General features: G+C 40.6%; 1 protein-coding gene across 5 annotated transcripts in view; it reads left to right on the top strand.

Annotated features, from left to right (window-relative positions):
• The first annotated feature begins 329 nt into the window (after positions 1–329).
• Positions 330–15,421, top strand: part of PAIP2B (poly(A) binding protein interacting protein 2B) — a 43,961-nt gene continuing 28,869 nt past the window's right edge. For 3 of the 5 annotated variants that reach the window (XM_081590366.1, XM_081590362.1, XM_081590364.1), the window contains exon 1: positions 330–505. The gene's annotated coding sequence lies outside the window, so the exon portion shown is untranslated. Of the gene's footprint in view, positions 506–1,194; positions 1,252–15,421 lie in introns of all 5 variants that reach the window. The other 2 variants (XM_081590363.1, XM_081590365.1) reach the window with 1 other exon arrangement.

The following is a 15,421-nucleotide window of genomic DNA, read 5'->3' as shown; positions in this document are numbered from 1 at the left end:
GGCTCCTCCCCCACGTGGGGCCGGACGGATCTTTGGCCCAATGCCTTATCCGGGAAAAGCATAGCGTCCTTTCAGCCTATCAGAGCTGGTGCCTCTCACAAGGAGACGCTCAACCGGAGGGAAAGAACGAAGGGAGCCAAAAGACAGGCATTAATACCAATCAGAAGCTGAAATTTCTGAGGGAGTGGGCGGGAACTGCTTCACATTTAGGCCAATAACCAGCACACGTGCCCTTCTAGGTGACTGAGCGGCATCCTCTTTGGCCCAATAGATAAATGGGGCGGTGCCCAGCAACCAATGGCTTGGGTTCGGGGGCGGGGTGAGAAGCCAGTGTGCAGTAAGAGGTAACCTGACTAGTGGTAGAGGTGCTCCCCGGGTTCTGTGGCTCACGCTTTGGTGCTAGGGACCGAGACTGTTCTGGCGACGGCGACCTCTGCGGCGACGGCTGAGATTCTCGAAAGAGTAGCGGAGGACGGTCCGGAGGAGAGGCTTCTAGTTAACGCAGGTGGGCTCGCGCGCCGGGCTGCTGGAGAGAGAACCCGCGGGAAGCGCCGCTCTCCCGGCTCTGGGGGGCCCTGCGCCTCCCTTTGCGCTGCCATCGGGGCTGTGAGGGGCGGCGCCCGCCTGCCCGAGCTCCTATGGGGAGGGTAAGCCGGCAGGTCCCACGTCGCGGCCCTCGACGAGAAAGGGCGACCGCTGGGGTCAGCCCATGCCCCTCGGGGGCGCTAGGCGGTCTGTGGTCCCTTTCTCTCGGCACCCGCGCGTTATTCTAACCCCGCCCTCAACTTCCCTGCCCCCTGCCCCACCCCCTAGTCCCCTTCTAATACTCGGACTGAAGTCTCTGGCTTGCGTGTCCCTTTCCTGCCCGAGTGGGTGCCACACTGCTAGGCAAACTGACCAGTGCTGCCTCCTGCCGTCCTTCTCCCGGAGATGGGAAGGTGGAGGAGTTGCGCATCTCGCCCCTCCCCCATTCGCGGGACCCCCCCCCCCCCGCCCGCCTTATTTGCGTTTCTTAAACACCCTCCCCTTCCCGCGTTATTCTAGCCTTCATTGTTGATACCTTTTGTGAGTTAGGGACCTTGGCCACTTCTCTTTATCCTTCCCTTCAGTGAGTCGGCCCTTTGCTCCCTCTCACCCCCTGAATTTCGTCCTCATCTCTCATAGAAACTAACGTTTTCCACTTGCCCCTACCAGGCAGCTGGAAGGTGAACCCAAGAGACGCGGAATATACAGTACGGGGAGATTTTGAAGGTTGGGGACTTTAATCAGTTTTGTTAATGGTAGCCGCTTCTTGCCTTCCTGAAAATGGCATTTGATCATTATATCCTTTATGGAATCTGTCCCATTATAGTTGTTTGGTGATCATCTTTGAAAACACAAATGAGAAGGGTTTACTGGCAGCAAGAAAGTTTTAAATGTATTATTATTATTTTTTATTTAAATAGAATTGGGTTATACTTGAAATAGCTTAACTGGGGTGTCGGAGAGTTTGCAGTATGAGTAATGGCTTGAACACCCTACTTTGTCATAAAATATAGGACATATTTTGGCTATATGGCACTGTGATTTGGATAATATAGCATTAATCTCTAAAAACAGGATTTTGTATTCCCCTTTCACAGAGAATTTCTATTCACTTTCATAATGTATCAGTTTGGGTTTCATTAGTGGTGGTTCTAACCATATGTTTCTAGATAAAGTACAAACTATGTTGTGCCTAAATAAAATGTGCCAAGAATTTTTATGGGGAAAAAGTAACCTATTATACTCAGTTTTGATTGAGACTTTAGGGTTTTGAAATATTAATTTGGATGTTGGACAGTGAGGATTTTGTTTGAGGGGTTGGAGGAAATTGAAGTATGGGGATGAGCCAGATGGGTCTTTTATCCTGTGTGCATGGGGGAAGGAAGGAAGAAAGAAAATACAGGTGTCCAAAGCCTTGTAGATTCGAACTGTGCTTAGTTTCACGAGCTTACATAAACTGAAGTTATTTTTCCTAGTTCTTAGTGGGGAAATGTAAGCAGTGAGTTTAACATTGTGTCTGCTGTATTTTAGCCAGAATTTTACAAGCCTTTGTGAAAAATTCTTGTTTTCCTTGTCTTATTTGTGACATATATCAATACTGCCTTGTATTTTACTGTGGTAAAACTGTATCTTGTATGTAGAGAAGTCTAATAGACTTAAAAGGAGTCTTTAATCTGAAGAGGCAGCATTGTCTAATGGACCATATGTTTGAGCCCTGTTAATATGGAAAATCACACTGAAAAGAGGAAAATCTTAAAACTGCTCTAATAAATGCCTAGATGTCTAGAACACAGCAACAAAATTATGACAGAATTATTAGCAATCATCAAATAAAAGTCCTAGACAAATTATAAACCTATGAATTGGTTATTACACTATTGTGAGTTGGTATAAGGCTGCAGTTGAAAACCAAACTTCTTTTTGTACCATCTTTTCAGATGTATTTGTGCTTAGTAATTACTCCTTCGCAATTTTCTTCTAGAGACCTTGCCTTTAAGGAGCTCACAGTTTGGTGGAAGAGAGACCTGTAAACCAAGAATTAAATGTAGAGGGAGAGGTTCTGTGGTGTAAGATGTGTACAGGGCATAGGGGAGCACTGTGGCACGGTGTTCTGGCCTCATGTCCTACTGCTGTAGACCTTCTGAAGTGCCTTTTCCCAAACTACCTGCTTATTTCACATACCTGGGCTTTTCTCTGTAGGTACTGTTCTCTCTTAAAAGACTTTTCCATACCTTCTGTGCCTGGTGAGATCCTACTTGAAAATCTTACTGAAGTCTCACACTGCCTCCCCTCCATTCAAATAATTATTATCCGTATTTTTTGTTATCTCATTATAAATAATACAGTTGATTCTCACTATTCATGAGAATATATAAAATCACACAGAGCACTAAATTAGTGAATACTGAACGATTGCTCCTAGGGAAAGTATGTTCATATCTCACATAGATTTTAATCTTTTCCTAAATACAACTCATTCTGGTAGATCCTATTTCTTTATTTTACAGAAGAGAAAATGAGGTATAGAAGTGTTAAGTGACTTGCCTGAGGCCAACCCCTAACAGGTGCCAGAGTTCAGATTGAAACCTTGCCCTGCTGGCGGCCCCCCCCTTACCCCACCTCAAGCCAGAGCTTCCTGCGCTGCACTGCCCCCTACTGACCTGCATCCTTTGTCATCCCCACAAAAGCTGAAACTAAAAAGCAGAGCACTGCCTAGTTTGACCTTATCTGGGAACATGCTCAGGAGTGACTCAAAATTTTTGCCACTCTGTGCATGTCGGTGAATGACTGCAAAAGCACCATCAGTGTTGATTTAGGGGTTACAAGTAAATTTTAGCAAGTAGGCAAATTCGCAAATACAGGATCCACAAATAATGAGGATCCAGTGTACTTGCAAATGAGCCCTGGAATCTATTTCAGGGTAACCCTCCCTGCAACTCACTAGAATGTGCCTTTAACTTCTTTGAGAATTCATTCTCTTATTCATTTATTCAACAAATATTTATTAAGCATTTACTGTAAGCCAAGCTCTGTTTTAGACTGTGGTGTACAAACTAGAGATTAAGGTGCTGCCCTTGTAGTTGCTCCATTTGAATAACAAAGACAGACAGCTAACAGTCTGGAGCTCAGGAGAGAGGTCTAGTTTTGGAATTAGAGATTAATTTGACCAAGATAAAGCCCAGTGCGGCCCCTCCCACTTCACATCCTCTTAACATACTGATTTCCAGTACATTTCTATTCTACTCCATGCGTATACTCTTCCTTTTGAGCCTCTCTACTTCTCATTAGTTTATTTTGAGGCTGTTTACTCATATAGCTGGTAGGATATTATAGAAGAATCAGATTGATCTGGTCTTTATAATTTCTGCATTTGCCACCTACCACCTGAGTGACTTTGGTCAAGCTGTTAAACTTTTAAAGCCTGTTTCCTGATTTCAGAAGTGGTGATCTGATGTGCTAGGCCCTTGTTGGTTGCGCGGAAGAGACACACACATATTGCTTTTGATGATGAGGGTTTAATGTAAACTAGAGTAGAATATCATCTTAGCCACCATATTGTCTATTGGCCCTAGTGCTTTCAGAACCTTAGGATCAGTTTAGGATTTAAGCTCTGAAGACCTACTTTCTTGTTTTATTCACTCAACATTTGTGTTTCCTAAGAGAAAGTATCTGATTGGATTGTTTTGTCACCTTCCAAAATGGAGGACTCCTATACAGCAAAATTTTGAACCAAGCCATGTCCTAAGTGACCTTCCTCACGTTCAGCCTGTAGATTGTCCTTAGTTAGAGTTCTGAGTTTGGTCCAGGAGTTTATAGCCAAAGAAGTAGGATTGGTTTCATGTATTATCTATGACACAGACTGTAGCATATACAGAAAGAACCCCTTGGTGACAATTTCTTCAGAAAACAACTGAGTATAGAGTGGTCCTTAGAGTTTCATGGACTTCTGTCCTATTCAAATACCTGTCTACCATGATCATAGACAGTGTTTAATAAAGCACCTAACAAAGTAATTGTTACATGTCAAATATTGCATAGGTCTTCCTTTTGATGTTGCATTTGACATTATTATAGTGTGGTTATTTGTTTATATGGCTATCTTCTTTATTAGACTATTCTCCATGAGGGAGGATTAACATCTTCATCCTCTATCCTTGGCACTTAGTTCTGTGCCTGAGGCATGGTAATAAATGCACAAATGTCTGACTTAAGGAATTCCTTAACTCTTCCTGAAAGGATGGAAGGAAAGGAAAGCTTCCCAGAGAAAATATTGTTTAAGCTGGTCCTTAAAGAATGAGTAGGAAGGTTTTCCAGATGAGCAAAACCTTGAGGCAGCATTCCAAATAGGGACTAGCAGGTGCAAAGGCACAGAGACATAAAAAGATAATGAAGTTTATTATATACTCCTAGCAGATTAAAACAACAAACAAAAATAAAAAAACTACCAGTGGGCTTGGTCAGAAGGCACGTCACAACTGAATTAACTTATGATCATAACTGCTCAGTAACAGATGCAAATTTTAGGGAGAAAGTATAATATTCTCAGGTTGTTGGCAGGGTATCAACAGTTTAGAAATACAAATATTGACTTTTGGAAACTATTACACTGTAGTGAATTCATCATGAATTCATCGTGTGTATGCACTGTTCAAGGTGCTGCAAATGTAATCAAACTTACTCTCAAGAGACTTAACAAGCTGGCAAGGAGACATATAAATGATTTATTGTGTAAGTGAGGTAATAGAGATGGGAATAAAGTGCTGTCTGAACCAGGAGAAAGGAGTATTTCATAATATGAAATGCTGGAGGAAGATTTCTCAAGTGAGGTTGGTATTTGAGCTGGGCCTTAGTGGGTGGTGAAGAGTTAGGAGTGCTCAACACCAAAAACAGGGACTTTGTGAAGACAATTAGTGGTAGGAAAGATTTAAGAATTATCCCTTTTTGCTACATCTGTTTTGGGCATTCAGTTAATAGTTACATTTGTTCAGCCAGTGTCTTTGAGCATAAGATGTGAATAGTTATGCCATAGTAGAATTTTGTGTCAAAATAAACTGGGTTAAAGTTTTCTGAAATGCAGGGCATGTCTAAAGTCTTTATTATATTAACATCCTTTGTGAATCATGGCTCTCCAAAAGGGCTACATTGTATTCAACCCACCCCCACAGCATACCTAAACATCTTTTGGAGCAGAATTATATGAGACAGAATTTGAGGAATAATGAATTAAAATATATTTTTACCAAACCAAGATTTATCGGTAGTCTCCATGTCCACTGTAAAATAATGTATAATTCTATAATCTCATAGAAAACAAGGAGAGGAAGGAGAGACATTTGGAGAGAAAGAATACATTCTAGCCAAGTTATTATCATCTTGGTCAGTATGTCCCAAATTTAAAAAATAATTATTATATGATCGCCTCCTCCCTTGAAAAGTATGGCTTGTTCATATTTTGAAATTCTATAAGGTGATCAAACACACCCTGGGAAGGTACAGAACCAGAGCAGGAGTCAGTGGTGGGCACAGAGGCAGAGGCCGTCTTGGAATGGTACTCTTCCACCTTCAGAGAATGCTGCTTTTATTTTGCACTCATTTTAGGCCATATTAGGCATATATTTTGCCAGTAGGGCATTTTAAGAGCATACTGAAAATCCACACCCTTTTCTGACTCTGGAATTTCAGGGGTTGATTGCCAGTGTTTTCTTTTCAATAAGATTTGAGTATATGAGAATTAATTAATGACCTTGCTACATAATTTTAATTCATCTGTCAAATTCTGATTATGATTAACTCCCAAGGTATTGTTAAAACTAAGGAAGCAATGATCATGTATTTTATATGAATTTGAAGTCAGAAGATCTATGTTTGAAATTTGTCTCTGCCAATTTTCTATCTGAATGACCTTGGGAAACAACTGCCTCACCATCTGTAGCCTCTTTTTACATTTTTTTTCCTTTCCCATTTTGACAAAATGAAAATACATAGGGGTAATATAAGAATTAAATGATGCATATAAATACTTTATGAACTATGAAGTGGTATACAAATAAAAAGACAGAAGAAAAGCATCCAGTTTAATTTTCATTAACATTTTAGTTTTTAATTTTATATTATAAAAATAGTACTTATTTTTCCACAGTAAAATTAAAAAGTATTGATAGGCAAGAGCAGGGAAAAGCTACAAAGCACTTCATAGATCTACCATACTGAGACAATGGTTAACATTTTGATGGATGTATACTTTCTATGCCTATTTGTGTGTGCATATGCATTATTTAATAGAAACAGGTTTATCTTGGGTGTTTTGTTGGGGTCACTTTATTTTTCTAGGTCCCCTAAGAGTACATTTGCTTGGTTCAAGGAATTGTTAAGTCTTTTGCTACATTTTGACGTATTGCTATGTATAATGAGAACAGGAGCTGACTTCTCAACCTGGTGAAATGTGTCACCTTGCAGTAATCTAATATCCTTCACCAATGCAGAAGCATCATGAAAGACACATTCAGAAATGAACTTAATGTATTTACATAGTTATGCTTGGTGTTGTTTATAGTAGCATGAAAAGAAGAACTCCAGTATATCAACAGGAGCTAGTTAAGTAAACCTTGATACATCCCAAACCATGGAATATTGTATAGCTGTAAACAGAATGAGGAAGAGAGAAACAAAGTTAGAATAAGAATATACATTGCTTATAATTTGCAAAAAGAAATTTTGAAGTGATATATAAGAAACCAATGAAAGAAATAGAAGTGGGAATCAGATTTCACTATATATGCCTTTATATATGCATGCATGCTAAGCTGCTTCAGTTGTGTCTTTTTGCTACCCTGTGGACTATAGCCCACCAAGCTCCTCTGTCCATGGGATTCTCCAGGCAAGAATACTGCAGTGGGTTGCCATGCCCTCCTCCAGGGAACCTTCCCGACCCAGAGATCAAACCCATGTCGCTTATGTCTCCTTCATTGGCAGGCAGGTTCTTTATCACTAGCGCCACCTGGGAAGCCCATATATGTATATAATAAAATTTTTTTGAATCATATGTTTGTATTACCTTTTCCAAAAAATGAGTGAATAAATGAATGAATGGATGAAATGGAGTGAAGAGAAAGAGAGGAGAAACAGGGATCTGAGGTGCTGCCCATCTCTTTAGTATCAGGTGAATACATAGTATTAGTATAGTGGAAAAGATTGGACGAGAGGCCCCAGGAAGGATTTGGCAACTTTATTTTTCTTGTTTACTCTGTTTTGTATGTTTAAAAAAGTACTGAAACTGCCAAATGGCAGTCCCCATTGCTTCAATAGCTGCTTTTTTTTTCATATTCACTTGTATTTTTTCATATGCATATGTAGTATTTTTTATTGTATTTACATTTCTAACATTTTTAAACTTACCTAATTGTTTTTTTTCTGTGTCACTATAGGAGGACCTTTAAAAAAAGGAAGATAGGGCAGTTTTGTTTAGTGCACATTCCCAAGTGGTCTGAGGTACCTCAAGAGGCAGGAAATTCAAGCCTTCTAGTTTATACAGCACATACATACATTAGAAAAAATAAGAAAAAGAAAATAACATTTGCCCCTGATTATAAAAACCGTACTTTTTAAGTAATAATTCAGAATGCAAAATAAAAGGAAAAATATCTTTAATTTTGCCACCCAAAACATTCTGATTTTTGCTTTTTAGACCTTATATGCATATAAACCTTTCCAAAAATAGAATTATAATATCTGTTTTTCTTCAATTGTTGAGATGCTCAGGTAGAGTTTTTTTTTTTTCCTATTTCTTAAATTTTAGACCACCCTTCCATTTCTGGGCTGAACCCTATTTGGTCATAGTGTTTTTGTTTTGCTTTATTTTAAAATAATTTGCTTGATTTTATTTGATCCTATTTTATTTGAAATTATATGTTTGTAGCGTGGAAAATGTTTTAAAAATATTGTCTCTAAAAGTATATTTAAGACATTCTTAACTTATGGAACACAAATAGCATTAAATTTTCCAAAAAACATGAATAAGGCTGAGATCATCAAAAGGTATGTGAATATTGTTAGGGCTCCAACCTCATAACATATTTAAATTAATTTTCAGTGAAGTCTGCTAGTTTGAAAATTAACAAGTTTTTCACATACTGACTCACTGTTCCCTGGTTTTTCAGTCTAGAGCCCATGACATTTGTTAGTTAAAATATTTCTGGCATGCTCATGGAGTTAGTTTTTTTTTTTTTTTTAATTTTTATGGAGTACAGTTGCTTTATAATGTTGTTTTAGTTTCTCCTGTACAACAAAGGGAATCAGCTATACATATACATATATCATTTGAAAAGACCCTGATGCTGGGAAAGATTGAGGGCAGGAGGAGAAGGGGACAACAGAGGATGAGATGGTTGGATGGCATCATTGACTCAATGGACGTGGGTTTGGGTGGACTCCGGGAATTGGTGATGGACAGGGAGGCCTGGCGTGCTGTAGTTCATGGGGTCGCAAAGAGTCAGACACGACTGAGCGACTGAACTGAACTGAACTGATACATATATCCCCTCTTATTTGGGTTTCCTTCCCATTTAGGTCAACACAAAGCATTGAGTAGAGTTCCCTGTGCTATACAGTAGATTCTCATTAGTCATCTATTTTATACACGTGTGTACATGCTAAGTTGCTTCAGCCGAGTCCGACTCTTTGCGACCCTGTGGAATGTAGCCCACCAGGCTCCTCTGTCCCTGGGATCCTCCAGGCTTGCAGTGGGCTACCATGCCCTTCTCCAGGGGATCTTCCCAATTCAGGGATCAAACCTGTATCTCTTGAGGCTCCTGCATTGGCAGGCAAGTTCTGTACCAATAGCACCACCTGGGAAGTGCACATTATACACAATAGTGTATATACGGAAAAGGCAATGGCACCCTACTCCAGTACTCTTGCCTAGAAAATCCCATGGACGGAGGAGCCTGATAGGCTGCAATCCATGGGGTCATGAGGAGTCAGACACAACTGATCAACTTTACTTTCACTTTTCACTTTCATGCATTGGAGAAGGAAATGGCAACCCACTCCAGTGTTCTTGCCTGGAGAATCCCAGGGACGGCGGAGCCTGGTGGGCTGCTGTCTATGGGGTCGCACAGAGTCGGACACAACTGAAGCAACTTAGCAGCAGCAGCAGCAGTGTATATATGTCAGTCCCAATCTATCATTTTATCCCACTCTCCTTCCGTCCTTGGTATCCATAAGTGAAAGTCTCTCAGTCACGTCCAACTCTTTGCAACTCCATGGACAATACAGTCCATGGAATTCTCCAGGCCAGAATACTGGAGTGGGAAGCCATTCCCTTCTCCAGGGGATCTTCCCAATCCAGGGATCAAACCCATGTCTCCTGCATTGCAGGCGGATTCTTGACCAGTTGAGCCACAAGGGAAGCCCAAGATTACTGGTGTGGGTAGCCTTTCCCTTCTCCAGCAGATCTTCCCAACCCAGGAATCAAACTGGGGTCTCCTGCATTGCAGGCGGATTCTTTACCAGCTGAGCTACTAGGGAAGCCCTTGGTATCCTTAAGTGTGTTCACATAGCATGGAAATTGGTCTGTGGTTTTCTTTTGTTGTTTTTGTTCTGTTTAATGTGTTGAGCTACCTGTATACTGTGGGCTTCCCAGACGGCTCTAGTGGTAAAGAACCTGCCTGACAATGCAGGAAACATAAGAGACACAGGTTCCATCCCTGGATGGGGAAGATCCCCTGGAGAAGGAAATGGAAGCCCTCTCCAGTATTCTTGCCTGGAGAATCCCATGGACAGAGGAACCTGGCAGGCTACGGTCCATAGGATCACACAAAGTGAGACATGACTGAAGCAACTTCGCACACATGAACCTGCATACTAATCATTAGAAGGTTCTCTTCATTTGTTTGTGTTCTGAAACAGTTCATGGGGATTACCTGCTTTTTGAAAGTATACTTTGTGGATTGTAGACTGGTCTTGCCCACCCTTTAAAATGCATTAAAATCAGGGAAAGTGAGGTTTTAATAGGGCTTCCCAAGTAGCGCTGGTGGTAAAGAACACACCTGCTAATGCAGGAGACTTAAGAGACGCAGGTTCAATCTCTGCATCAGAAAGATCCCCTGGAGGAGGGCAACCCACTGCAGTATTCTTGCCTGGAGAATCCCATGGACAGAGAAACCTGGCAGGCTACAGTCTGCAGGGTCGCACAGAATTGGACAGGACTGAAGCAGCTTAGCACGCATGTACGAGATTTTAGTATAGTGTAAACAGGAGCAGACAAGAGTGTGATTATTTGAGAGCTTGCTTTTGACAATGGTGTTCTCAGTGTCCGTTACCTAGGCTTGTGCTGAGGCTGCTCGCACCATCTGAGAGTTTACCAGATGTAACTGTCTACATATACTGTCTGTGCGTACCAGGGCTTTTCAGTCCCCATTGAAAGCAAGTAAGTAGTGCAGTAAAATTCTACCTAGCTAGAAGCTTTTGAAGAATGGAGTATTCTGGTTTAATTCTGTTAAATTGGAAAGTATAAAGGTGAAAGAAATCCTAAACTTGAACTCCCTGTTGAATGCAATGAAGTTCTAAAATAGCAAATAATTCCGCTTTGCTTCTCTAGTAAGTTTGATATCTTCAGACCTACTTGATGTTTTATTACAGAATCAGTAAAGTATATGAGGCACATATTCTGAAGATCTTTTTTTAGAACTTGGATGTAAGAGGATGTAAATGGTATTGCATGAAATCAGGCTGGATGAGAACTGATGCCTGTTAAGTATCTATTTCAAATTAAATCTCTGATTGCAGCTTGTTTTGTTATCTAACTTGTTGTGGACCATTTTTTTTTTAAAGTCTTTATTGAATCTGTTACAAGATTGCTTCTGTTTTATGTTTTAGTTTTTTGGCCCGGAGGCATGTGGGGTTTAACTCCCTGCCAGGGATCGAACCCTCACCCCCTGCATTGGAAGGCGAAGTCTTAACCACTGGACTGCCAGGGAAGTCCCCATTATCTAACTTGTTAAAATAAAGCACAGTGGATTTAGGGTGGGAGTTGTGAGGAAAGTGTGTATTAATTGGATGTCTTTATTCCATGTCAAGATAGAGTATACAGTACTCCTGGCTTTGGACATATAGAAGGAAACCTGTTTTTCTACTTCCTGTAAGCCAGTGGTAGTTCAGAGTCACATTGTTGAGCCCCACCCAGAGTTTCTGATTCCACAGGTCTAGGCTGGGGCCTGGTAATTTGCATTTCTAACAAGTTCCCAGGTGATACTGATGCTGCTGGGCCAGGGACTAAATTTTGAGAACCATTGCTATATACTGACTGTAAATTCTAGAAATCTGATTCTAGAAGAAAGCTGAATTTAGTCTGGGAGTGTAACAAGTGAGGAGGTTATGGAGCAGATCATGAAAGACTCAACTGCTGCTGCTAAGCATAGTGTCTGAGTTCAGGTAATGAGCAGTTTATAGGGATATGACACAATTCTTGTTTCATGACTGGAAATCCTAGCCAAATATCAAGTGAGAAATTTTATTTCATTTGCAAAGCTTAGAGACCAGGGGATTCTGGTCAAATAGGATTAAGTGATTAATCCCGTAAGAATGGGGGTTATTTATATGTCTCTTCTGTATTCCCCACTTAACATTTAGCCTTGCTTTAGAAGGGCTGATGTTTGTTTTAACTGGGAAAGTGCTTTGAGTGCTTATTAAAATGAAAGTTTTGTGTGTTTTTAAAGATATTAGCTATATTTATTCTTAAAAATTTTTAAACAGTCATTTAAGAGAATAAGAAAAACTATCTTTGAAAAAGAAAACTCAGTGGAATTATTTTATATGTTGGAGAATATCACCTGCTTCATGAAACATCAGGCATCTTACGAATTTTTTTTTTAAGTGATTCGTCATTACATTGTTTGAGGTAATACTAGTAATTCTCATAATCCTTCCGAAGATAAAAAATGAAGGCCAAAATCATAGACGTGGCATAGAAGCTGGGTGCAGGAGACAGCTATGAAGGAATAGATAGATATATGCACACATCTACACACGCACACACATACACATATAAAATATATATATTTTAAATTATTGTTATTATTTTAGCTAAAGACAGAGATACTTGTTCTGAATTTAGGCATCAACTCTGGAAGCCACACCTTTTCCTGAAGGAGTTTTGCTTCAACAAGTTTTTCTCACTTGTCTGCTGCCTCCTTTCCCTTGTTCCGCTGCTGACACCCTTAGCTGTCAAGTTGACCAGCTGGCCCCTCATTGCCTGCTGAAGGAATAACTGGTATTACAGATAGTGGGTGGGACAGACTCCCTACTTGGAAACATTCTTGTTTTCCTCCCACCCCCACAGAGGAGAATTAGGAGGAGGAAAAGGAGAGTAGAACTAGATCCTACCTGTCAGGCCAGTGCTTCTGAAACTTGTTGCACATTAGAAACAACCCACTGGCTTTCTAATGTACAGTATATTTGTGGGCCCCACCCAGAGACCTTCTGAATCTCCATCTGATAGAATGGAGCCTGCGGGCTGCATTTTTAACAACTTCCTGAAGAAATCATGTATCCAGATGGACTCTATGCCTCAGGCTATACCAGTGCTGGTCCTAGGTGAATTTTCGCCAGCAGTGGTAAAATAAAGGGCTTTCCAGCTGGCAGTAGTGGTAAAGAACCCACCTCCCATTGCAGGAGACATAGAGATGCGGGTTCTATCCCTGAGTCGGGAAGATCCCCTGAAGGAGGGCATGTCAACCCACTAGAGTATATTCTTGCTTGGAGAATCCTATGGACAGAGGAGCCTGGCGGGCTACAGTCCATGGGGTCACAAAGAGATAGATACCACTGATGCAACTTAGCAATCAGGCAGGTGGTAAAATAAAGTTAGGACCACATAGTGTTTTTTATAAAATTACATTTATTCAATACAAAGAATTAGGAGTTTTTGCATTAAATTAAGGCCTTTTTGTATTTTGTGGTGTTTAAAGTATGCTTTTACAAAATGTTGATAAGGATGTTTTTTGGGCTTCCCTCGTAGCTCAGTTGGTAAAGAATCCGCCTGCAACGCAGGAGACCCCGGTTCAATTCCTGGGTCAGGAAGATCCACTGGAGAAGGAATAGGCTACCCACCCCAGTATTCTTAGGCTTCCCTGGTACTTCAGCTGGTAAAGAATCTGCCTGCAATGTGGGAGACCTGGGTTCGATCCCTGGGTTGGGAAGATCCCCTGGAGAAGGGAAAGGCTCCAGTATTCTGGCCTGGAGAATTCTGTGGACTATACAGTCCATGGGGTCGCAAAGAGTCGGATACAACTGAGTGACATTCACTTTTCACCTTTCAAGGATGTTATCTATCACCCTTATTTAGTTAAATTATAATCTTATGTTGTCCTCGAAATACTTGTAAAAATTGATTGGTCTGTGAAATCCTAACGATTGAGTATCTCTTATCTACTCATTCTTTTTAAGTCGCTTTTTAAATACTTTGAAATACAGGTTCATAGAGGGTCCTAAATCTTTGGCTAGATAAATTTTGGAATTCAGAATTTTTCAGATTTTAGAGATGCTTTCTGTGTATGTTATGTAATGCCTCAGGGGGCTCTGGCGTAGAACCTGTAATCACACACATTAATATTTCTGAGGAAAGCAAGAGTATTCACTCTCAGGAAGATAAATGAAGGCTATATATAGCTTCACATCAGTTCAGGCCAAGTTTTACTGTCAACTGAGTTTTGACATGAAGCATATGGAAATTTTTTAGCTTTTAGAGCTTTCTGGATTTTGGAGTTGTGCATAGGAATAGGATGGACGTATTTGGGGTCTGCTTTCTCAACCTCAAAGTACTGGCAAGCTTCAAATTAAATGGAGCTAAGTGTGTGGGGGTCTGCTTTCTCAACCTCAAAGTACTGGCAAGCTTCAAATTAAATGGAGCTAAGTGTGTTTATGGTAGGGAATAATTTATTCTGATTTAACACACTAGTGTGTGATGTGACCTCATTTGTATTTTCCTTCCAAAGACTAGTCCTTTTGTTGAGGGGCATTTTTCTTCAGCCTGGTTCCCCCAACTCCCACTTGCAATCTTTGAGAAAAATCAGAGTTTTACATCTGAGCCATCTGGAACTAAAGTGAGAAGTATGAGAGTGTAGAGTAGTGGCTAAGAGTGTGGGCTTTGAGCACAGAAAGACTTAAGTTTAAGCCCCAGTTCTGGCACTCACTAAACTGCACCTTTAAAACAAATCTCTGAATGTTGGAGATTTCATCTGAAAAACCAGACCATCTACTTCAACAGGATTGCTGTGGAGATTAAGAGAGAATGTTAGTGAAGTACTTAGAAGAGCTTTTGTTTTGTTCTCATCTTTTCCTGCTGGTATTTGGGTAGATTGTGTGCTTCCCTCTATGTAACTGGACTGTCGTGTGGTACCCTCTCTTTCCCTTAAGAGGTTCTGGGTTGCTACATTTCCCCGATTCATGACCTGCTTCTGTTCCATTCTTATGTCTTAGACATCAAATCCTGCCTCAACAATGATCTCCACACCAAAAGATCCACAAACTCCTAAGCTTTATATGGACCTAGTAGTTTTACCAAAAATTGAATGTCTTAGAGTAGAGTCCACATTATGCAGTATGAGGCCTTTCACTATCTGAAATGTACCACTCATTTTTTTCATCTTTACCTTACTCCAGCACTGTGTTCTCACTAACCAGGGAAATCTTTCACTTTGTCCCATGAAACAGTTCTCTTACTCTGGCCTCTCAAGGACTCACCTTCTACAGCAAATTAATTTTAAAGGAGTTTCTCCCACCCTAAATGGTACCTTTCCTAAAAAGATTTCTAGTGAATGCAGTTTTCTTAACCTGATTACACATGCATTTCAACTGGTTAGCTCCTTTTTTCCCTGCTGTACTGGGGAAAACGATTTTT

This window comes from Giraffa tippelskirchi, chromosome 4, assembly GCF_054371585.1.
Source record: "Giraffa tippelskirchi isolate mGirTip1 chromosome 4, T2T-mGirTip1v1.2.pri, whole genome shotgun sequence".
NCBI lineage: Eukaryota > Metazoa > Chordata > Mammalia > Artiodactyla > Giraffidae > Giraffa > Giraffa tippelskirchi.
Note: the sequence above shows the minus strand (reverse complement) of the source record. Positions and strands in the feature narration are given on the sequence as shown.